This window comes from Aedes albopictus, chromosome 2, assembly GCF_035046485.1.
Source record: "Aedes albopictus strain Foshan chromosome 2, AalbF5, whole genome shotgun sequence".
NCBI lineage: Eukaryota > Metazoa > Arthropoda > Insecta > Diptera > Culicidae > Aedes > Aedes albopictus.
Genome location: NC_085137.1, coordinates 104,132,192 through 104,156,601, shown reverse-complemented (window position 1 = coordinate 104,156,601; position 24,410 = coordinate 104,132,192). Strand labels below are relative to the sequence as shown.

The 24,410-nt window shown below is 36.9% G+C and overlaps 1 long non-coding RNA gene across 1 annotated transcript in view; it reads right to left on the bottom strand.

Annotated features, from left to right (window-relative positions):
- The window catches only part of LOC134287688 (uncharacterized), a 62,824-nt gene extending 44,936 nt beyond the window's left edge, over positions 1-17,888 (bottom strand). Inside the window, exon 1 of the long non-coding RNA XR_009997455.1 lies at positions 17,722-17,888. This is a non-coding gene — a long non-coding RNA (uncharacterized LOC134287688). The remainder of the gene's footprint in view (positions 1-17,721) is intronic.
- Between the last annotated feature and the right edge of the window lie 6,522 nt (positions 17,889-24,410).

Genomic DNA, 24,410 nt, shown 5'->3' with positions numbered 1-24,410 from the left:
TAGATGGCAGTTTAATCAGATTTTGTGCTTAATCCAATCTTGTTTGGAGCAATCTTTCCGTCCTATTTTTGTACAATATACAGAAACATATCATGTCATGTCATATTGGGTCTTTCATAATCCACTTTTTGGAAATGAAGGGAATGTTGTATGACCGAAGCTAACGCTTCGTACAATTTTTTATTTTATTTATTTTTATTGTGAACTAATTAAATGAAATTTATAATATTAACCCGTTAATGGCTGAAACGGCTTTCAAGCATTTCGTGCGAGTTTCACTAGAAAGTACGAAAATTGCTCATCATTTCTGTCATAATCAATTAACACTTTTTCACGATGGTAGGATGGTGCAATGAAATCATTTGACACGAATTGAAAACCTACCTAACTCATTCCTTCAATGTGTCATTTTTCTTGGCAAGAATAAAAAAAAAACTCAACTTGATCAGCCGGTTCCGAACCAAATGTTGAAGAATCTATTGCAGTTCTCCTTTACTTCCACGTGCTCCGTCCAACTTTTATCCATCCTTGGGCTCCACCATTCAAATGCACATATTTTTTCGCAAATACCGCCAACGGACGGATGCGTGCTGCATACAGAAATCCGTTCTTTGTGCACTTTTTTTCTTCCTCCAGAATCTGCTGTGTTCGCCTCTAACTTCTATTACAACAAGTCGTCCCTTTTCCAAAGTGCATCCACTTTTCTTGCGTTTTTTTTTGCATTTTCCACATTCGTTTTGACTGGCGAAATCTTGTTATTTTTTTTTCTCCTCTGTGCTCGGAACCGTGCTCTTCTTCTGCATGTAAAAGGAGATTCGTTTTGACGGATTTCGCGAGATTATGTTCCGTCGTCGTCATTTCGTCCCTTTATTCTCCACGAAAGCGGTGTGGCCACCTTTTTGGACTTGAATGCATTAGAAAACAAGTTTTTGTATGCAATTTTTTTATGCATTAGAAGCATTAGGGATGCACCGGGAGACGACTGCTCTCAGTCAGACTGAGGTTGTCCAATCACGTAGTAGGTATGGTTTGATTGTGATTACAAGTTAATGGAAACGGGAAAATGGGGACTGCGAAGAAAATCAAGCCATTTGATTTGATTATCGCTTGATATAGCATCGCAACGCATTGCTCATCGTTGTATGGAAAAAATTAAAATTCATCAGATTTAAACTGATGATGTTTATTTTTTTAATTATAAACAAATTTTCCCAGCAATCCAAGAATAATACAAAACGAAAATTGTTCCCAAAAAAAAAATCCACTGTTGTGGCAAATTGCTTGGAAAAGTCGGAAAAAACTATATTTACGAAGCCTGGCAAAATCATTTTTTGAAAGGGAATTTTGTAAGCTATATTCTGTAAAGTTTTCAAGTTGTCATACGGAAATTGTCCGTATGTGGCTTATGAACGGTTTTCTTTAAAAATATATAACTCAAGAGCAAGGACGGCATGCTCCTCAGTGTGAGTGCAAGTGTGCGTGGTTTTAATATGAAAATGAGCTGCACTGTGCACATTTCCAGTGCGCAATACCATCCCTGCTTAAGAACACAGCATCGAAATAACATAGTTTTTTCAATGAAGTCATGAGCAAATTCCCTCAGCAATCAGAAAAATACGACATACCATGAAATTTTCCCCAAATCAGGAAGAGCGGTTGAAAAAAAAACATTACTTGTATAGTCCGGAATGTAAAAAAAAGTTTTGAAAGGGAATCTCGTAAGCTATAATCTGTAAAATTAATGCATGTGTATTTTTTTCGTTCCTGACCCTGACTTATGACCAATTTTCAGGGAATTATCCAGATATGCCATATGAGCCGTTTTCTATTAAAAACCATAACTCAAGAACGACGCCTTGTAAAACCATTTTTTCATTGAAATGATGGAATTCTTATAACTTTGAAGCATTGGGAATTTAAGCGTCTTTACCAAAAAAATATTAAAGCGTTACCATATCTTTATATGGTCGGCGTTAAGTCTGAGAAGACGAAGTAACAAAATTTATGAAAATGAGATTTTTATTTTTTACGGCATTTGATCAAGAATTATTACATTCTTGTTAGCGATCACAATCTTTGACACCTTTTCGTCGAAATTCGGCTTCCTTTGTCTCCAACATTCGCAACACAAGTGCATTGGCGTATCTAGGATTTTTTCCTAGGGGGTGCCTAGGGGGTGCCAGTTTCAGTGGCTTCCAGGTTGTTTTTTTTTTTAAGGAAATACCGATCCACCCTCAATTTCTTAGTGTAATGATATATTATCCGTTGCAAGAAAATAGACAGCGAATGGGCCTATGGTTTTTCTATTTCAGAAAAAAGGGGCGCAGTAGTCGGGAATTCCACGACGTAATGTCGAACTAAATGCGTTGCTACCAGTAACCACAATACCCGTCATATTTGTAGTTATTCAGAAAGCTCTTCATGAATCTACTGCCAATCAGCCCAGAATAAAACATCCACATTTAAACTAGCTTGATCATCCAACAAGGAAAACTGTTTTTTTAATATACGAACATTGGAGTGTCACAAAAACCTTACAATATTCCAAATATACAAAGTTTTGCAAAAATTTGAAAATTTGTCCATTTACTGAAATCCTAATATCTCAGCTTCTAGACAAGATATTTTAAATCTTTTTTTAGAGAAATGACGCATACAAATAGTACTATTAACTGTCAAAATAAAAAAAAAATAAAAATCGTGCATGTATTTTTTTCTCAAAAAATATTCCTTTTATTAACATAAAAACGATTCTGCCGTCAATATAAATACAATATTTCAAAAACTTATCCGCTTCAAGAATGCCTAGAAGTCCATAGAAAAATACAAAAATATTGAAAAAATTCAGAAATTGGAAAAATATTACGAAAAAATTATTTTTTCGAGACTTTTCATGAAAAAAGACCATTTTTCAAAAATCGCCCTAGCGGAACCTCTAAATGTTTTTTTAGAAAATCGAAATGTTCTACAAAAATGCTTCAAATATGCATATCTTTCAATTAAGGATTGAGCACCTTGACTTTTCGAACATCGATTTTTTTTGGGACAGTTTTCTATACATGTTTTGAAGTACAGTTTTTTTTAGAAATTCCGAACCGTTGTACTGATTTAACACTTTGCCCACCATGTGAGGTTTGAAAACTTGATACCTTGATTGCGTATAATACTTGGAATTTGTATTAACAGTTTAAGCTTAACAATCATTGCGACAACCCCTTTGTTTTATGGATTGAAAACAATCAGGTCCGTGAGAATACATTTTCACCTACAACATTTGGACTCGATTATCCTGAGTTCCGTTCTGAAGCTTCACGAACATATTATCAATCCAGTTGAAATCCGGAATTTAATGCGCGCAAAACTCGATTTTTCTCTTCGGGGGACTGATGCTCGCATTAAATTCCGATTTCGTATGGATTGATAATATATCTGGCTGTATAAAGCTGAAATTCTGACTTATTTAAAACCAACATTGTAATAATAAGTCAAAATTTCAACTTCGTAAATTTTGGATAATCGAGTCTGGTATGTGCGTATGATACAAGAAATTTGTGCTTCGACAAAACATTGTTTCGGTAATTCTTCAGAGAATATTCTCGGCAATTTATTTGGAAATTGTATTGCAATTTATTTCTCTCAGTAATTTCTGTTTGGACTTTGATACTAAACACCTTTCACGCATCCTTTGAAAATTTCATTGGGAACTTTCTTCGGCAATTCCATTAGGAGTTTAGTTGGCTTTTTATTCCATTAGCAAATCCTTAGAAATGTTTTATCGGGATTTCCTTCGCCAATTTTTTAGTAGTATTTCAAGCATTGTTTTGATAATGTCAGCAATACTATTGATATTTGCGTTTCAAAATTCTCCAATTACTCCAATGGCTCTGGGAACTTCCTCACATTTTCTTTTTTTTGTGAAGGTCTTCGGCAAGTTATTCTACTTTTTATTTTTCGTCGATTTTTTGGACTATCATTACACTAGTTTACAGCATTTTTGAACTCGGTAAGTTGATGATCGTTTTTGGTGTAGAATCATGCCCTGAATTCAAAAACGCGAAGGAAAAAAATTACAGTAGAGCGGAAATTTTTTCGACTTTCCATACAAGGTTGATGATTTGAAATCGATTTTTGTTCTATTTTCAAGCAATGTCGCTCACTTGAAACATCTCAGTCTCCGTAACCAATGCTCCGATTGAGCTAATTTTTTTACTGTAACTCGCCTATATATGATATGTCAAATAAAAGTTGAGAAAGAATTTTTAAATTGTTTTTTTCTCATTGAAAAAAATACATGTCTTCGTATATTTTTGGAAATTTTGCTAAAATTTAAGGAGATCGTCCCCAAAACTCGCCAATATTTTGAATTTCATCAATCTCACGCAAAACCTGTATTCAGATGATCGAATGGTATGATATTCAGCTTTTAATTTATGGAAAAAGATTTAAAATTGGTTGAACAAAACGAAAGTTACTTGAATTTTAGTAAATTCCATATTTTAAAAAGTTGTAAAACTCGATATTGAGCTAAAACTCAAAAATTGTTCTACTTTAAATTTTTTGGCGCACGGTTTCGAAATCAGCGCTAAATTATGCTTCAAAAATTTTGGTCGTTGACAGAAGTTCACGACTTTCGTTTTATTTTGTAAACTAGTGTTATTTATGCTATTCGGTATTCCTTCGTCAATTCCTTCGAAAACTCTTCCGGAAATTTGTTTATAAATCGCTTCTATAATATTAATGAAAATACTTTGGACAATTTATTCTAGATTTATTCATTATTTATATAAGGAATTCCGGTAAATTTCATCAGCAATTCCTTCGGAAATTTATGAAACTTCGATAAGTACTTTGGGAGCATCTCTAAGTTCTTTGAAAATTTATTCGGCAAATTTCTTAAAGATTTCCTACGGGAATTTATTTGAAAAAGAAAATCTTCTGTCACGGTGATTTTATGGCAATTACTTTTGGAATTATTTTTCAATTTTCATACGAAATTCCTGTGATGATTTTGGATTTTTTTTTAATTCCTTTGAATTTGTTTTATGAATGTTTGTGGAAATTTTTATAGAATATATTTCGGCAATTTATTTTGAGAATTAATTCGGCCAATTTAAAAAAAAAAAGCCTCAATATTTTCTTCAGGAATTCTTCTGGTAACTCTTTTATGAATTCTTTGGTAACTACTTTGAAAATTCTAATGTAATTTTAATGGCAATTTTTCCGGCAATATCTTTGGGAAATTGTCAGGAAGTTTTTCGTGATTTTCATAGAATTTTCTTTGAGCAAGTCGAGTTGAGGATTTCTGAAGTTCCAGTTCAGCAATTTTCGGAAACAATAAATATAAATACTATTAAATCATAAAGAATTACAGAAGAAATCACAATGAAATTACCTGAGAAATTTGCAAAATAACTGAGAAAGAAATTATTGAAATAATTTCAGAGAAATAGCCATTGAAATTATAGCAAAAAAAATCTAAAAAAATCGCTGATCAAATTCCAATGAAAGTACCGCAGAAATTTTCATCCAAAAAGAAGAACAACTATGCCGAAGGAACCCTCAAAGAAATGGCCATACTGTGGTCTAGCGAATACGCAGTCGTGGGTTCGAATCCACCAGAATTTTGTTTTCACAAATTCACATCTCAATTAATCAATTAGCTACAGGCACAGAACCTTCTAATCAATTACAAGTTTTCCCCGTACATTCCTATAGGATTTCACAAGAGATTTCCCTAGTAATACCTCCTATGATTTCTCTGGAAATTCCAACTATTCCTGAAATTCGTTTAGGGATTCCTTAAGAGATTTCTATTGGGATTCAGCTGGAATTCCTAGAAGAAGGCTAAGAGGAATTTCAGGAGTAATACCATGATTAATTTCTAGAGAAAAATATGAATAACAACTCTAGAGGAATTTCTGGATGAGTCTTCAGAAAAAAAAAATCCTAGAAGAATCAAAGGCATTTCTGGAAGTATCCTAGGAAAGAAGAATCCCAGCAAGAATGCCAAGAGAAATCCCTAGTGTCAAGAGGAGTTCCTGGAGAAATCCAATGAGAAATATTTGAAGAAAACCCAGGAAAAAAATTCCTTCAGGATTTTCAGGAGGCAACACCGAAGGTACTTCTGCAAGGCTCCTAGGACGATTACCTTGAATAATCCAAGCAAGTTTTTAAAGAAATCTCTGGAGAAATTCTTTGAAGAATCCCTAGAAGATTTCCGGGAGGTATTACAGTAAGAATTTCTGGAGGAGTCCTAGGAGGAATTGCTGGAAGAACCACGGCAAGAATAGCTAGGGAAATCCAGCTGAAATTCGTGGAGGAAGGCCAAGAGGTACCTGGAGGAATTACATGAGAAATTTATGATAGAATCCTTGGATAAAATTTCTTAGATAAAAATTCCTGGACCAATCACCGGAGAGCTTCTGAAGAAATCACAGAAAAAATCTCAGGAGGTATTCTTAGAAGGATTCTGGAATGTATCATTGTAGTAATCCCAGCAGAAACCCTAGGAGGAATTGCTGGAGGAAACTATACAGGAATTTCTAGAGAAACCCCATCAGGAATGCCTGGGGGAATCCAAAGAAAAAACCCTTGGAATACCTAGAGTAGTCCCTGCAAGAACCGGTAGAGATATTCTGGAAGAATATATAGAGAAGTCCCTGAAGGAATCGCAGGAGGAATTTCTGAAGGAATCTCAGGAAGATTTCCCGGAAGAATTCCATTCGTATAGGAAACACTAGAAGAATTTCTGGCATTGTAAGAATTTCTGGAGGAATTGCTGGAAGAATCGCAGGAGGAGTTTAAAGTATTCTTGGAGGAAGGCGAAAAGTAGTTTGTGCAGGAAATCCATGAGGAATTTGTGGAGGAATCTTTGGATAAAATCTCTGGAGAAATTCCTTGATGAGTCCTTGGAGAAATCCCTGGTAGAACAACCAAAGGAATTTCTGCAAGAATTCCAGGGAGATTGCCTGGAAAGATCCCAGCAAAAAAGCCAGGAGAAAGCTCTAGAAGAATCCGTAGCATAAATTCTGAAGTACCATAGTTGGAATTTTTGGAGGAAGAATAGCTGGAAGAACCTGGAGGAATTCCTAGAATTCCGGGAGATATCATAGAAGTAATTTCTAGAAAAATCCTAGAAACAGGAATGCTGGAGGTATCCTAAGAGAAGTTCCTCTAACAAATTCGTAGAGGAATACCTACAGTTCTCCTTGAAAGGATCGGTAGAAGTATACCGGAGGAATCCCTGATGGAATCGCAGGAGAAATTTCTGGAGAAATCTCAGGAAGATTGCCCGAAAGTATTGCAGCAAGTAAGTATGCCAGGAGAAATCTCTAGATTTTTTGTGAAAGAGTGCTAATGGGAATTACGTGGAGAATTCCAGCTGGAATTTATGGAGGAAGGTCAATAGAAGTTCTTGGAGAAATCCCCTGTGGAATTTCTGAAAGAACCTCTGGATGGAGTCCTGGATAAATCCTTGAAGAAATCTCTGGAAGAATCACCGAAAGGATTTTTAGAAAAATTCCAGGGAGATTTTCCGGAAGAACTTCTCTAGTAGAATTTATGAAGGTACCACAGTGAGAATTTTTGGAGGAGTTCTAAGAGAAATTGCTGGAAGAATCACATCAGGAGTAGCTTGAGGAATTCTAGCTACAAGTTTTGGATGAATGCTATGAGACATTTCCGAAAGAATCTCTAAAGGAATTCCTGGAAGAATCACCGTAAGAACTCCTGAAAGGGCCCCAGGAGGATTGTCTTGAATAATCCCACCAGGAATTTTTGAAGAAATCTCAAAAGGAATTTTTAGAGGAATTTCCAAAGAATTCCTTAGAGAAATTGCTGGATCAATCTCTGCAGAAATTTCTAGTATGTGTAACCCCATCAAGACTGCCTGGAGAATCGTAACGGAAGTTTATTGAAGAAATATCGGGAAAAATCCATAAAGGAAGCCTAAAGAAATCACTGCATGAATAGATAGAGGAATTTCTAGAGGAATCCATGGAGAGCCTTTTGATTGTTCTTACCAATATCCAAAACGTCAAAAAGTACAACAGGTATGTAAGTAATTCAATGTGCCATTGATAAATATTGTAATTATTGTGTGAAGTGCCAAGGAAAACTTCTAGGGGGTGCCGCATTTGTTCTAGGGGGTGCCAGGCACCCCTGGAAACCCACCCCCCCCCCCTAGCTACGCCAATGCACAAGTGATCAAACTACTGTACGAAACAAAAATGCCAAATGATTGATTTTCGTTCTACCGATCGTGATGTGTGTAAGAGGTAACGGTAAGACACGAGTGTTGAAAAGTAGGCTGACAGACGACCGCGGCAACAAAACGAGGGTAGTAAAAAATGTCGAATATTTACAAGTATGGAATTACATTAGCTACATGGCACTTCTATCAGATTTACTTAATGTTCAAATTAACAGGAGTTACAGCACAATTTCATTTTGATTGATCTGCGAAAATCGATAGAAGTGTGCAGTCAGAGTGGACCAAATGCTTGATGTCAAGAGCAGGGATGAGAAATGTACTGGAAAAAACGGTTACCGGCTGTACATTTGACATTTTTCCACACGAACATCACAGGCCCAGCCAAATTCAAACTGTTCGAAAAATAAATGTCATAACATTTTTTTTTCCTGCAGCCTTCTTCCTCGAAACGGTTTCTAAGCGCGAGAGCGCCAGTACTCGAGCACAACAACGACAAAAATTTCTGTCTCTCCCGTTTTCGCATTTTTCTGCGTTTCAAACCGCTTCTAGACAAACTTCTTTGCATGCATCACAAAGCTAGGAAAGTGCTCTAGCTATTTGTGCAAATCGATTTAAATTATTTATTAAAACAAGTGAGTTATTAGCAGTTGAAAATATTTGACATTTTTCGCAATCACCCGCCTCAGCATGACTGCTCATAAATATTTTCGTGTGGAAGCGAAAACCATCAAGCGTCTGCTTGACTGCCGTCGGCGCGGCGTCTGATGGTATTGGTGCTGCCGTTGTTTTGTTTTTATTTTACTGCCAGTATCGATGAACGGAAAAGAGAAAAAAGTATTTTTGCCATCCCTGGTCAAGAGAGTTGAAAAAATATGTTTTGGTTGAAATCCAATAATCAAAATAATTTATCATTAAAGTGTGATATGCTTCCGAATCGGATGACTCTTTTGTAATGACCATGGACCATGGATGACTCTTTTGTAATGGCCATCGATCAACTTAGCACATAAAAATCCATTTTATTCTGTTAACTGTCGTATTTTACAGATCATCGTGTTCAAGCATATTCTTTATTACACCAATTTACATAAACTCAAAATGACTGACAACTCTCAGGTTATTTTGACAGATGTAACATGAGCATGAGAAGGGCGGCAACAAGATCAATAAAGTAGAATATATGATCCATCTTTTTCATGCATGTGTGTGGTCTGTCAAAATGACCTGAGAAGTGCCAAACATTTTCATGGCTAGCTAAGTCGAGTCAAGTACAAGACACTGAAGACGACCTTACAGTTGAGGTCGAAATACGTATCTGTTAAAGAATGCAAATTCTTAGTGGAATTCAAAAAAACAGTACTTAACACGATTTTCTTTTTACTTACAGATATTCCCCTAACAAGCCCAGGTTCATCATCAAAATATGTTTGTTTATAAGCTGTTGAGCATCCCATCAAAATGTACCATTACTTGTTTGATGGAGAAGTTTATTTTACCAGTAATTCAAAAATTGTACTTTTATTCCCTGTTGGGTATCTAAGTCATTGGGACCAGTTCACAGTGTTCGAAATCGATGATTTTACGATCAAAATTAAATAACTTTTTTTAGGTTGGTTCTAGAGGTTTGGCGTGTTCTACAAAGTTTTTCTGCATGTTAAAAGGCGTCTTTTGATAAAATGTAATAAATGATTAATCCCCCTAGAAGTGAGATAAAAAATTTATTTTTTCGAAATATTTTTTTAGAGGTTTGACATCTTCGGCAAAGTTGTAGCCCATAATAAGAGAACAAAAATCGTAGAACATGTCAAAGCTCCATCTCTTACGGTTTTTGAGATATGGAGCGTTTTGTGTGAAGTACCCCTAAAACTAGTTTTTTCAGTGTAGCTTCAACAGATAAAATCCTACAGTTTTGTGACCTTCTACAAACTTGTTCAGGACGTCGAGTTACACATTTCTTCCGAAGATGTCAAGTCATTATATCTTAAAACAAAAAAGTTATAGGCAAATTTATCATATTTTAAGGTGTACTTTCACCTTAAGTAACTATTTCCGGCGCAAAATGGCGCAGATGGCTCAGTCGGTAGTTGAAAGATTAGACTTTTTACTATCACTTGGGGGTGAAAACCCTCGTGGGCAATAGTGGGAAAGGTGGTTTAAATGCATGACAAAAACTAATTATTTTGCCTGTAATACAAGCAAAATAAATAAAAAAAAAAAAAATAATTAAGAAGCCCATAGTAATTTTTACTGCACTGTGTTTCTTCCGGCAATATTTTACAACGTTTTTGCAAAAACCAGTGAGTTTTTATCACTTAAAATTAAAACATCAGAACAAAATATTGTTCCCGAGAGTTGTAACTAAAGCTAGTTCTAAATAAAAGTATTGAATTTCTTCAAACTTATGCCCAAACGAATGACAACCTACTCAATAGTCATAAAACTGAATGGCTACGGTGGTTAGAATATCAAATGCGTTTTGATAAATACCTTCGCAGTTCTTATTAAGGTAGTTGTAATTTTACATTCTTCAATACATATTTTGACGATTTCCTGGTGAAAATAATCTTTTATATCAAATGATCAATTTGATATAAAATTTTATTTTCAACCCGATTTTTGTGAAAAGTACTGTTAAAAATATAAAAAGTACTTCAATTAACTCATGATGCAGACGATGGGACGTAACATGTAAATGGTTAACGTCAAGAGATTAAAAATAAGGCCGATGCAAATATTTAATTTGTTTTATGTCACCCCCCCCCCCCCTTCAAAAATCCCAAAATATTGAAGGGACGAAAAAAAAACATGGCGTCGCATGACTCCATTTTCAATAGAAAAAATGTTTACAAGCTAGTAAACCAATAAATCATGCTCAAAAATGTTGTAAAATATTGCTGGAAATAACGCAATGCAGTAAAAATTACTGCGGGCTCCTAAATGATTAATTTTGATTTATTTTTCTTGTATTACAGCCAAAATAATTAGTTTTTGTCATGTATTCAAACCACCTTTCCCACTATTGCCCACGAGGGTTTCCACCTCCAAGTTATAGTAAAAAGTCTAATCTTTCAACTACTGACTGAGCCATCTGCGCCATTTTGCGCCGGAAATAGTCACTTAAGGTGAAAGTACACCTTAAAATATGATAAATTTGCCTATAACTTTTTTGTTTTAAGATATAATGACTTGACATCTTCGGAAGAAATGTGTAATTCGACGTCCTGAACAAGTTTGTAGAAGGTCACAAAACTGTAGGATTTTATCTGTTGAAACTATACTGAAAAAACTAGTTTTAGGGGTACTTCGCACAAAACTCTCCATATCTCGAAAACCGTAAGAGATGGAGCTTTGACATGTTCTACGATTTTTGTTCTCTTATTATGGGCTACAACTTTGCCGAAGACGTCAAACCTCTAAAAAGGTTATTTAATTTTGATCGTAAAATCATCGATTTCGAACACTGTGCAGTTGTTAGATCTATTGTACTTGGTTCACTCTGATTGAACGAATATTTGGAAAATGCCAGTCTTATGAATAAATTATTATGAAATGCGTATATGCAATATGATGTTTTGATGAATAGTTATTAAGCTTTGTGGCAAAAATTCAGGCAAATTTGTTGTAATTCTCCAAATTTTACAGAATTAAAAATATATAGTGATGAGCTGTCATTGTTTTTGTTGAAAAAAAAATCGCATGGCCTTTAGAGAGTGGAAAGTTTTTCAACTAATAGGGTATCGGGATGCTTCGTTGGCATGGTCCCCTCGTTCGGCCTATCTCAATGTAAACCAAAAACTCAAACAAACACGCATAATTGGATATCGGAAAAGCTATGCACTAAACAACTGTAACATTTCGTTTCAATTTTAACACTTTGGAGCATTAAAATTGAATGAAAATGTCACTTTGTTTAGCTTTTGTAGACGCCATGATTCTTCGGCTTAGTGGGTAGTCTATACACATGATCATAAATGGCATGATTCTGGAACATTTCGAATTGACTTTTCAATAACTCAACATTTGATTCGACGGTCAAAGACGCTATTTTGATCTTGTGTATTTGTTTTCAACGAGTAATAACTATTTTACAAATTGAATGTGGGCCGAATATTGAGGACATTTTTTTCACTATGTACCCAAATCTTGGCCCATCAGTAAATAGACGTTAAAAAAAGCGATAAAAAGGCGTCAACAACATTTCTTGCGTAGGAACCAGAAAGAATGAACAGGAAGAAAGATGTTGTGTACGGTGACTGTAAATATATAACACAATAATAGGGTTGCGTTGTTTTCGTTACTAAATAAAGAAAGAACTTTAGTTAAAGTGATTTATTTATAGTTTTTTTGAAAATTTGTCTCCGAAAATGTAATTTAAAAGTAAGATTGGTAAACAAACAGAGATAATACTTCAGCAGAAATATTGAAAAAATGAAATAATTAGTGGTTCTAGTGCATGGAAAGCAATAGGCCAACGTTGTATCCACTAATAGGCCAATTTTTGTACCATAGACCAACGTTGCATACCATCGCATCGAATCTTTTCAGCCTAAATAAGTAAATTCTTGAATATTTACGTAAGTTAACTTCCAATTGCGGAAACATGCATTGCCTAGAGTGTGTAAAAGGGTCAACATATTATTTCTATTGCTATTAATTCAAGAGTTATGGTCAAAATTGTCAAGGCGACTTGCAAATTAGGCCAAGGAATGGTACATATACCCTATCTTAAACAAATTTATTGCTACTCTCTATACAATTTGAAAAACCTCTCAGAGATTCCATCACACTGCTTAGCTGTTTCAGCAAATTGATGGAACGCATGGTTAATCGAAGGCTCGTACATTACTTGGAAAGTAACAATCTTCTGAATCCCCAGCAACACGCTTTCCGAAGTGGAAGAGGTGTAGATACGTACTTTGCATCATTTGAAGCAGCGATTCGGCAACCATTTGATAGTGGAGAACATTGTGAGATTGTCGATGGTTAAGACATCCAAAAAGCATACGACAGAGCAAACAGGCAGAAAATCATTTCGAAACTAGTACAATGGGGCGTAAACGGCAAAATGTTGTCTTTTATCCGAAATTTTCTTCAGAGACGAACTTTCAGAGTTATGGTGGAAGCGCTGTTTCTACCCTCAAGACACAAAATAGGGGTGTTCCCCAGGGATCAATACTCTCCGTCACACTGTTTATGGCCTTGATGGAAACAGTTCTCGAATATCTACCAAAAGGAGTGAAGGTGTACATTTACGCAGACGACGTGCTCATCGTGGTCACCGATTTGGATAGCAAGAAAACAAGGAAAAAGCTGCAGAAAGCAGCAGATATGCTGGGAGTCTGGGCAAATAGTGTTGAAATGACGATCTCTCCTGAAAAATCTAGTTTCATGCATATATGTCGGAAGCGTAAACATCCTCAACAACCTACGACAGTAATACATGACCGCGAAATTCCAGAAACACAATGTACCCGCATTCTCGGAATACACGTGGATAGACGTGTATTAAACGACACACTGCAGAGTTAAGGAGTTCAACGCAAAAAATCATCAACTTTCTCAAAGTTATTGGCAATCGAATGAATAGAGGATCGAGGACAACATTACTACGAGTTGCAAAAGCAGTTCTTATACCAAAGATCCTTTTCGGGATTGACCTCGTAAGTGGAGGCAGCGAGTCGAATCTCAACAGTTTACAACCGTTGTATAATGCAGCCATTCGGAACGCATCTGGAGCTTTCCGATCCAGCCCTGTTGAATCCATCATGGCTGAAGCTGGGCAAATGCCGTTCGAATATATCGTTGTATCCAGGTTAATCTCTAAAGCAATCAAACTGCAAGAAAAGCTGGAAATCTTGTGCTCGAACACCACTACGAATCTTGACAACTACCCATCAATACAAAGAGCAATCACAAAGTTTCAGGATCTCACCGGAGACTCGAACTTCACTATTGCTCCATTATCTCGACTAGGAAATAGATCTTGAAACTCTCCGAAGATCACTGTTGACTGGACGATCAAAAATTGCTATAGAGTTGGCGATCCATTTGCGAAAGCTAAACAGCTGTTCCTTAGATTGTGTCAAACTAAATATATCCACCACAACCACATTTTCACAGACGGTTCGGTAGATGGAACTACCGTAGGATTCGGAATTTATTGCGAAACAGCATCCATTTGTAGAAAATTGCCAAGCGTGTGTTCAATTTTTTCGACAGAAGCTATGGCAATTTTTTTTACATTACAGCATGTGACTACAAACGAAACTTCGCATGTTATTTTTACTGACGCTGCTAGCGTTCTTCTTGCCATCGAAAAAGGGGATTCAAAGCTTCCTTGGATCCAGCAAATTGAAAGTATGCTATCGGAACAGTCCATAGTATTATGTTGGATACCGGGTCACGTTGGAATTCTCGGTAATGACAAAGCAGATAATTTAGCCAAAGACGGACGAAATCGTGTGGAGTTAGCCTGTTGTATTCCCAGCGAAGATGCAATACGTAACTGCAGGAAAATAATTCATGATAAATGGCAAATAAAATGGCAAAATAGCACCACCTTTCTACGATCAATCAAGGCTACCACCCTAGCCTGGCCGGACCGTCATTCACCCACAGAAAGAAGAGCATTGAGCAGACTTCGGATAGGACATACCCGAATAACACATCAACACTTATTCAATAGAGGCTGTAACGTGTGTCGAACAAGGAATTGGCATCCCTATCCCACCAATGCAATGTTTTCGTAGCCAGCATAACAGCGGCTCAAGCGTAGGGCTCAAGCTGACAACCTATCTTTCAACACAGCAGCATAATTTTCATGCTGGGTAAGAAAACAAGAAGACCATAACAGTCCCCTGGTGTCGAACATGCGGCGAACCACTGACGGTATCGCACATTTTAGTAGACTGTAGGGCATATGAGCAACAAAGATAGGAATGCAGATTAGGAAATATCTTGGGAGAAATTCTTTGTAATGATCGAAATGAAGAGGAAAAATTGATAAAATTTATTATAGATACTAAGCTTATTGATAAAATCTAAAAACAAAAATTAGAATGAATATTGTTACATATTAGATATAAGTAATTCTAAACGGGATGAATGACCCATAAAAGGTTAAAATCCCTGGTAATAAACAAACAAACAAACAACAACTCTCAGAGATTGGTCCATTTGACCGGAAGATGCTTTTAAAGAGGTTATCATGAAGTTTTGATGTATGAATTATGTTTATTCGAAGTTAAAAAAATGGATATGCAAATCTCTCACAAAGTAGAATAAATCTTAAAATGTTACTTGGGAATCGATAACCGAACGAAAGCAAGTTCACTTTTATGATGACCCCAATAAACCTGCTAACTTGCTGCTTCATGATCAATCACCGATGGTCATCAAATGGTCAGTAATATCCTAGTTTCTGCATTGCTACCAACAGATGTCGTTACGGAACGCCATCTGCTGAGAGTTTGGGCAGTTTTATAGCCATCTTAAAACGGTAATAAATTTGCCAAAGGGGTTATTAGTGGTTATAATCAATGCCAGTAGGTTTCATATTGAAGGGCTTTGTTGAGAGACAAATTTCGTTCGTTTGAAACAAAAATATTCATGTTTATTCGGTAAACTAATAAAATATTTAAAACTAAAATATTAATTTTTAAAACAAACTCAATTACATATTGATTTCTACAATACCCATTGAAGAGCCCCCCATTCCGCCGTCGAGAACATAAACAAAACTCTCAAGTTCCAGCTGCATCACCAAACAAGATTTCCTCTTGCAAAAAGTGCAAGTTTCACCAAAAGTTTCCACGAAATCCCATTGATTTCGGGAGCGTATGTTATCTACATGATGTTTGCATTGAAAGTGCCACGCGGGAAGTGGATTTTCCTAGAGAAGGAAATAATTTTGTAAATTTAATTGAAAAACAAATATTTCCGTAGGGCCGACCTGCCACAAAAAAACAAAAAAAAATACATTTGTTTCTAGCATAACCTGTCAGAAGATACATGTTTGTTTCAAAAATGGATTGAATTTGCTTCAAATGTGACGTTCGATTTGCTCCAAACAGTTTTATTTTTGTTGCCAGAACAAACTGACAATTTATTTGAGTTTACCTGAAATATTTTTGATTTCACCATGCTTTTTTCTGCGTGGACTCATGAATTCTGGTACTATGAATAGCTTCAAGTATGCTATAAAACCTTTTATCAATGGTTTTAATATTAACCGCCATAAAACTGCAAGTTCTGACTATTGATATGATAAAACTTTAATAGCATTCAAACAAAACCAATCAGCAATAGAATTGTTATTGCTAGATGGATTTTTGAAGGTTTTCGTATGTTGATGGAGTACGATCTCACGTTATCTCAATTTCAAAACCAACCACTTTCCATCACAAAACGAGTATGTATCTACTTGCAGCAAACAAGCACAATAATATATTCCAACATCTAAAGCACATTCGCCAACATAATTTAGAACATTTTTTTGACATCGATAGTGTGTTTTTAACATAAAATATGTTTCATAAAATTACTGTTCACACAGAGCATAACGAAGGTGTAATTAATTTTATTACATTACCGGTAAAGTAGCACCTCCACCCCCCCTTGACCGAAGTTTGGTGGCTCCCTACTCGAGGATGGTCAACGAAACGGGTCGTCCGGCTAGCGTAAAGTTTCTCAAACTGTACGACGCGGAGCATAGATTTTTTGGTTCTACCACTGAACAATTGCATATGATGTCCGTAAAGTCTTGGTAGTAATCTTTTTGTAATCTCGGTAATTCTCAACAAACAATTTCACTAAATGTATTTTGAATAAAACACTTGAGAATTCTTATCAAATTAATACTTAGCTAAACTAGTTTTGCGGGTAATTATTAAAACTTGTTTGTACTGTACATATATCCTTTTAGAATGAACACAAAAAATACATACATGAAACTTTAAATATATTGATTGAGTTTAAATGGTAAAAAGTAATTTCTTATTTTATCATACCGTGTTTGAAAATAGCTTGTTTTTACAAAGTTTGTCATCAAATGCAACTTTTCAATGTAGCTCTAGATTCGTTCAAGTTTGACAGCCGCTGCTGAGAAACAGATGAGCACACTATGGCGCCCCTCTGGGGGCCTCAACCAGGAAGTATTGGTTGTTGCTGTACACAGGACAAAACAACTCCAATTACAAATTGCAATTACAAATTTTAATCGTGTGCACGCACCATTCCACTCCTTTCACCTTCCTTGCCCCTCGTGTGCAAGTAGGCATTAAAGTTCTCTGGAACAGCAACGAGTGTACATAGAGCGTACACCAACCTACCAAATTGTAGCCATAAGGTACAAGACAATCATCGGGGTTGTCCGTGTTCGTTGCACGCTGCCCTACTGTAGCGTATAGTGGCAGGGCAGCCGTGTCGGGTCGGACTCATCATTGAACCGTGAAGCAGCGAAGTATGCACGTACAGCATGGTCCCAATTGTTCCATATTGTTTGTACTTACCTGTACTTTCTACGACGACGGCGACACAGCAACGGTTCGATGAGCTTGAACTCACTATACGCAGTCCGTTCGTTGACCGGCTTTATAATGATTTTTGTGAATAGACACCAACTAGTGATGTTCGGTGCATCGATCTGCTCCCACCATTACTGGACAGAGATAGTAACATCTCCTCGGCGGGAGAAGTCATCCTCCCGCAGTCTCATGTCTGCGGATAATCCCCATAAATTGCCAAGGCACTATATTTTACCTTCCAGCTATACATTGAGCCGCATGAAGTAACTCCTTTCGGTTCATTATGCTCATAAGGCTCTTCTGACAACGGACCCGCCGCACAAAGACCCGATCGAAGGCTATTTTTGCATTGCCTTCTCCTCTCCCCGTATCGGACTATGGAGTACTACGCGTCTATACAGTTGATACCAACAACATTTTATTATTAAAATTATTGCCACCCGTCTCTGTCCTATTCTCGGTGGCCGTCTGGAAAGCGGAACACCTACAGTATTTCCCTGGAAAATTCGACTTTTAAGTATGAAATTGTCATCAATATCAAAATTAAGAATATATACAATATATAGTACTGAAAAATTTGTAATTAGAAGGCGCAGAATAACAACATTGATAAACTGACAAATGAATTTATAAAAAAAAATGCATTCTGATGGGATTCAAACCCATGACTCCGTATTCGCAGACGGGTGCTTTAACTAATTGAGCCACAGAACATGTAATGATTATGTGGAATAGAAAGCCAAACTGACTCTGAGCCCACACTATGAACACTCCATTTTTCACAAATCCATCTCTCTTTCGGCTTATATGCCAATCTCCAACATACTTTCTGAGACAAAATAAATAAAATAGCAAATTTTTAAACTTAAACTTAACTCTAAATGAATCTTTGATTTCAAGAAAACCAGTAAAACTTTTATGATATTGAAATGAAAGAAATTCCAGAAGTTGTAGGCATTCGAAAGAAAATGGGATTTTAAATATTGTGCATATCTTATCTGATTTATCGTCGTAGGAATGACCTTATTATACATAAAATTTTCCAATTTTGGATTATATTGATTGTTTCAAAACCAAGGATAACTGTTGGCATCGATAACTAGCTGATGTCAAACCTGATGTCCAATAATTTTGTTCCAAACTGCTTTTTCAAGATATGTCATTCCTCAACTTGTTCCAGATAGCTTCTTGACCTGCATTCACTTGGAGACGCACTATAAAGACAACGACTGTACTATGCACCCAACGACGCGACGCGACACAACATGATGGCTGTACGGAAGGTGCGCGTTGTTTTCGCGTTGATGTCTGCCTGTAATTATTATTTTCTATATAAATAATGATAGTAATCACATTGAACCTTTAATATATTTCAGTGCTTATCTTGGTTCGCACTTTGGCTCAACGGAGGCCATGGTGTTGGTGGGGAACTTGGTACTGAAGACTTGTCATTCCTAGTATTTCGAGCAGGGGACCACATGCACATTGAACGGACGATCTGCGTGAAGTGCGAAACAAGGCATGTGGTTCAGAAGCTACCAATGATTAACTTCATTTTGGTGCATTCGAACGGTATCATTAAAATTAGTCTATGGTATCACCTAGGAATGTGCCAGCTTTCGACAACATGCATTTGATGCATAATAACGTAACACAATGAAATTGTAAATATATGATAACTAATATGTATTCTCATTATTTGAATCTTTAGCAGTCACGGCCATCTTTATTTTTATCTGTATTAACGAGATTTTTAGCTCTAGGCTAGTTCATCTCGGGATGCACGTTTTACTTCCCTTCCAAAGTAAGAAGTCACATTTTGCAAGTCTGTCGGGAGTGGGATTCAATCCCAGATCCTCAGCGTGATAGTCAAGTGTTCTAACCATCACACCAGGTCCGCTCCACAGTCGCGCCTAGTCAACCAGTGATCGTATAAGATGTTGCATAAGATGGTAAAGTGGAGGTTATATGCGTACATTTTACATGCGCCTGATTGGAGGCATGTACGCATATTATCTTATGCAACTCCTTATACGATCACTGGTTGAATGGACGTTGTTGTATTTTCTACAATATTTTAAGGATTTTTCTTTACTCGTGAATTATTGTTTTTTTTGTCATATCTGGGGTACAAAACTAGCTGAACTCTTTTTGAAAATAGGAAATCTTTTTAGGACAAACCCAGAACATTCAGGCTTATTCTGCGCGGCGTGTGAGGTGAGACGAGTCGAATGAGGTGACAAAAGTCGACTCGCCCCATTTGATTTACATTAGTCGTCTCACGTCACGTGAGACGAAACCGTCCGTCTCACCTCACACGCCGCGCAGAATAAGCCTGATTCTTCATGATTTCGTTCAATATTTTCTCCAGTAGATACCCGTCCGAAGATTTTTTGTGTATGTCTACGACATTATGTTCATGACTAAAAGGAGTTCTTTCAATAATTAATCATCCAGTTCATCTATGCTCATTAGCAATCTTGGAATGTCTTGGATCTCTATTCCTCTCTAATAATAAACCTTCAATTGTATTGTACTGTGTACATCCTTGCTGGAATTTTCCTAAAGGAGATACTTTCACTGGCGGAAACATTTGAGGTATCCCTGTAAGAATCCCCAAAGATATCCCTGAAGAAATTCTTGAAGTATTTCGTTGAGGTATTGAGCATGAGCATGATGACCGCCCGCAGTTGCTCTTCTGTTATTGCAAGGACATCTGCATTTACACAAAGAACCAACATATGATACTTGGGGCTAGCTTTCTCCTCGTTGTGTAAATGCTGGAATCCCATTACTTTTCAATAAGCAATACCAGCGCCGGTCCCGTCCGAATGCAGATCAATTGGGTTGTTTAGTGAATAAAATATTGCTATTTTCTGTAGCCTAATCGAAAGAGCTCATTTTTCTGAGTATAACGTGATTTTATTGGGTTTTAATACCTTTGTTTTGATGGTTAAATCAACAAAACAAATTTAATTTTCGTGGATAGAATGACAGTTAAATCGATAAAGTGGCAGTTAGACCTGAACAGAAAATTTTCCCCATACAAACTTTAAATGCATTTTAAAAATAGTTCCAGGACTCCAAAAATTACGAAATTTTGGATTTCGACTAGTTTTTGGGTGGAGAACCCGATTTTGAAATAATCCGGATACCCCTAAAGAATCCAATTGAGGATAGGGAAGGAAGTGATTACGTGAATCTCGCTTAGGCCAATAACCGAGGAATTCTCTGCGTTACTACTAACGGGTGGTCACTAAATAACGGGAATGCTTTGAATGTGCTCTTAAAAATATATGATCTTTAAAAATGGCAATCTGAATTTAACTATCATAAAGGTTTAACAATGTACGTCCATGGAAAATATAAAATTTAAGAAAGTTGAACGTAGTAATTTGTACAGTATTTTTTGCAGTGATGTTGGAGCAACTGCTTTGTACGACTTTTCAGAGTTTACTTTCACGCATTTTCTGCGTCTGTGAAATCGTTGGTCAAAATAAATGGTTTCTCAGCTACCTTTAGCATCTACACACTCAAACAGTAATAAGAAAAAATGGGGATACTGACTTGTTTTTTTTTGCTTTGGTTGTAGCCTTTTCCCGTAAATGACATTTATAGAAATTTCCAAAAAATGTTATTTTTCTGTATCACCAAAACGTGTCGATGTAATTTGTGCACTGCGGTTCATTGTTGAACTTTTTTTGTGCTATTTTTTTTTATAACGAACCATTTACATGTTGTTCAATGTGTAAATGTGATTTGATGTAAATATTTGTTATTTAACAAAGCATTCTATTGATTTATCCAGCCCATGTCACAAAAGAAGATTTTATTATGTGAAATGATATCATGCTTATTGGTTTTGCTAGTTTGCCTCTATTTCCTTCAGGATCTGTTTCTTGGGATGCCGAAATGTGGAATTCATTCAAAACCGGGCGGGTTCTAGTTTTATAATGGTTTACTATTAACTTTTTTTACGGTTGTTTTGAGCAATCAGTAGAGCCGTCCAAGGCGTTTTGGTAGTGCTTCCTGTTTCAATGTCGTTTTCTGCAGAACAGAATAAGTTGACACAAAATAAAAAATACGCTGACTTTGTGGATAGACGATGGTTTTGTCTAAAAAATGTTTACTCTATGGACGCTTCTATTGTTTTTAATCAGCTGCTAAAAGCATTCCCGTTATTTAGTGGCCACCCGTTACAAATCACTAGGAGTTTGGACATGAGAATGGAATATGTATTAGGGATTTTGTCTTGGTAAACAAATTGCTACAATCACCTTGTTTTATTTTGATATGGTCACAAAGACAAAAATCAGAAAGATCTCACCCAATTCTGTATTGTTGGATGGCCGCTTACACGCCTCGATTCCTTCTACTTTTTGTATCAACGACGCGACAATTTATCGGCTGCCACCAAATGCGGGCCCATTCACTTCACTTTTCCACTTAACTTTTCTTCCGCACCGAAAGCAAGCCCCCGAAAGATCATTTGAAAATTCTCGAATCTTGGCAAGTTTTCACGCTCGCGCACTACTTTGTAGTCACGTCACGAAAACTCGCTGGATGGCGTAGCACCATAAGCCGATTGAAACATACGCGGAGACGAAAAAACGCGTGACCGTAAACACGATAGCAGCCATCCGCGCGCACAGCTTGCTGCGATGTCAAAAAAGCATTTTGTTGAGGTATTTCCGAAGAACTCTCAAAATCCTGGAATTCACCTTAGGGGCTGTCCATTAATTACGTAAGGGAAATTTCACGATTTTTCGACACCCCCACCCCCCCTTGTAAGATTTTTTGTATGAGAACCCAAATATTTTTGTATGGCGCGTAAGATTTCTCAAACCCCCCCTCCCCCCATAAACCCTTACGTAATTAATGGACAGCCCCTTAAGGAATTCCTGGATGAATCGCTGTAATGTGAATGAAAAGTCTGGGGGAATTTAAGAGGTTATTTCTAAAGGAACTCCTGGTGCATGTAAGTGCCTATTCCTTTAAAGTAAAAGATGTTTTGGAGATACTATTTAAAGAATTCCTGGATAACTTTTTGAAGAATTTCTTGGCTAATGTCTGTATGCATCACTCTAAAGTTATCGTAAAGAACTCTTATACAAATCGTTAGACGAATTCCTTTAGAATTCCTTTAAGTAATTCAAGAAAAATCATGTAATCCTGGGAACATTTTTTGTGCTCCCTTGGAAAAGATGATGGAAGAATTTATGAAACTTCTAAAGGAACTCCTTACTAAAATTTAAAAGGGATCTCGAATTTCTGAAGGAATCACTAAAGGAATTTCTGGAGCAATCCCTGATAGAATTTCCGGAGCATTTCCTGGAGGAATCCCTGGAGAAATCCCTGGAGGAATTTCTAAAAGTGTACCTGGAGAAATCTCTGAGGAAATTCCTGGAACAGTCCCTGCAAGAATTCCTGGAAATTTTTGAAGACATCTCTTGAGGAATTCCTGGAGAAATTTCTAAATAATTTTCCGAAGGAACCCGTGAAGGAATTTCTGGAGGAATCCCTTGAGGAACTTATATGGACAAATTCCTGGTGGAATCCCTGGAGGAATTCCTGGAGGAAGTCCTGGAGGAATTCCTGGAGGAATTCCTGGAGGAATTCCTGGAGGAATCCCTGGAGGAAGTCTTGGAGAATTCCTTAGAGGTATTCTTGGAGGAATCCCTAGAGGAATTTCTGGAGGAATCCCTGAAGAAATTTCTAGATTAGTTCAAGGGGGAATCTCTGGGGGAGGACCTGCCGAAATATCCGGAAAAATTCCCTTGAGAAATACCAGGAGGAATTCCTGGAGGATTTTTTTGTGGAATTTCCAGAGGAATTTTTATAGGAACCCTAGGAGCAATTCCTGGATGAATCCCTGGATATATTCCGGAAGAAATCTCTTGAGGAATTCCAGAAGAAATTCGTAGAGAAATTGAGGAAGCAATCCCTGGAGGAATTTCATGAAGAATTCCTGGAAAAATCCCTGGATAAAATCTTGGAAAAATCGCTGGAGAATCCCTGACGCAATTAAAGGATGAAATTCTAGAGGGATACCTGGAGGAACTTCTGGAAAATTTCCTGGCGCAATCCTAAAAGGAATTCCAGGAGAAAACCCTGGAGGAATTCCTAGAGAAATCGCTAAGGAAATTCTTGGATGAATCCCTGGAGGTATTTCTGAAGGAATACCTGGGGGAATGCCTGAAGGAATCCCTGGAGAAATTCCTGGAAAAATCCCTGGATGAGTTCCCGGAGAAATTCCTGGAGAAACCCCCAGCAGAGCAATTCTGGGTAATTCTCGCTGAGATCGGCGCACTGGGCCCGGTGCCGGCCGTTTACATAAATGCAGCGTTATTTAACAGTGTTTACGAACACGAATTTTAATTCTGAACCCACTAATGGAAAGTTGAAGGTTTAAGCTTTTCAAAACACTAAAAAAGTTATGAAAACAATGCCCGCATTATTGAGAAACAGTCAAAAACGGAAACGAACCGCCGATTTGGGCAAGTTTTGCGGCACGCGCCTTTGTGTATACATGCAGGCGTAAACTCGGATGCTGTTGCATGTCGGTGCCGGTGCGCATGGAAATGTATGGAGAAAACGTGGCATAATTTACAAAACTGCAGATAACTTTTGAAAGAAGAAAAAGGCATCTCTAATTTTTTGATATGTTATGTATA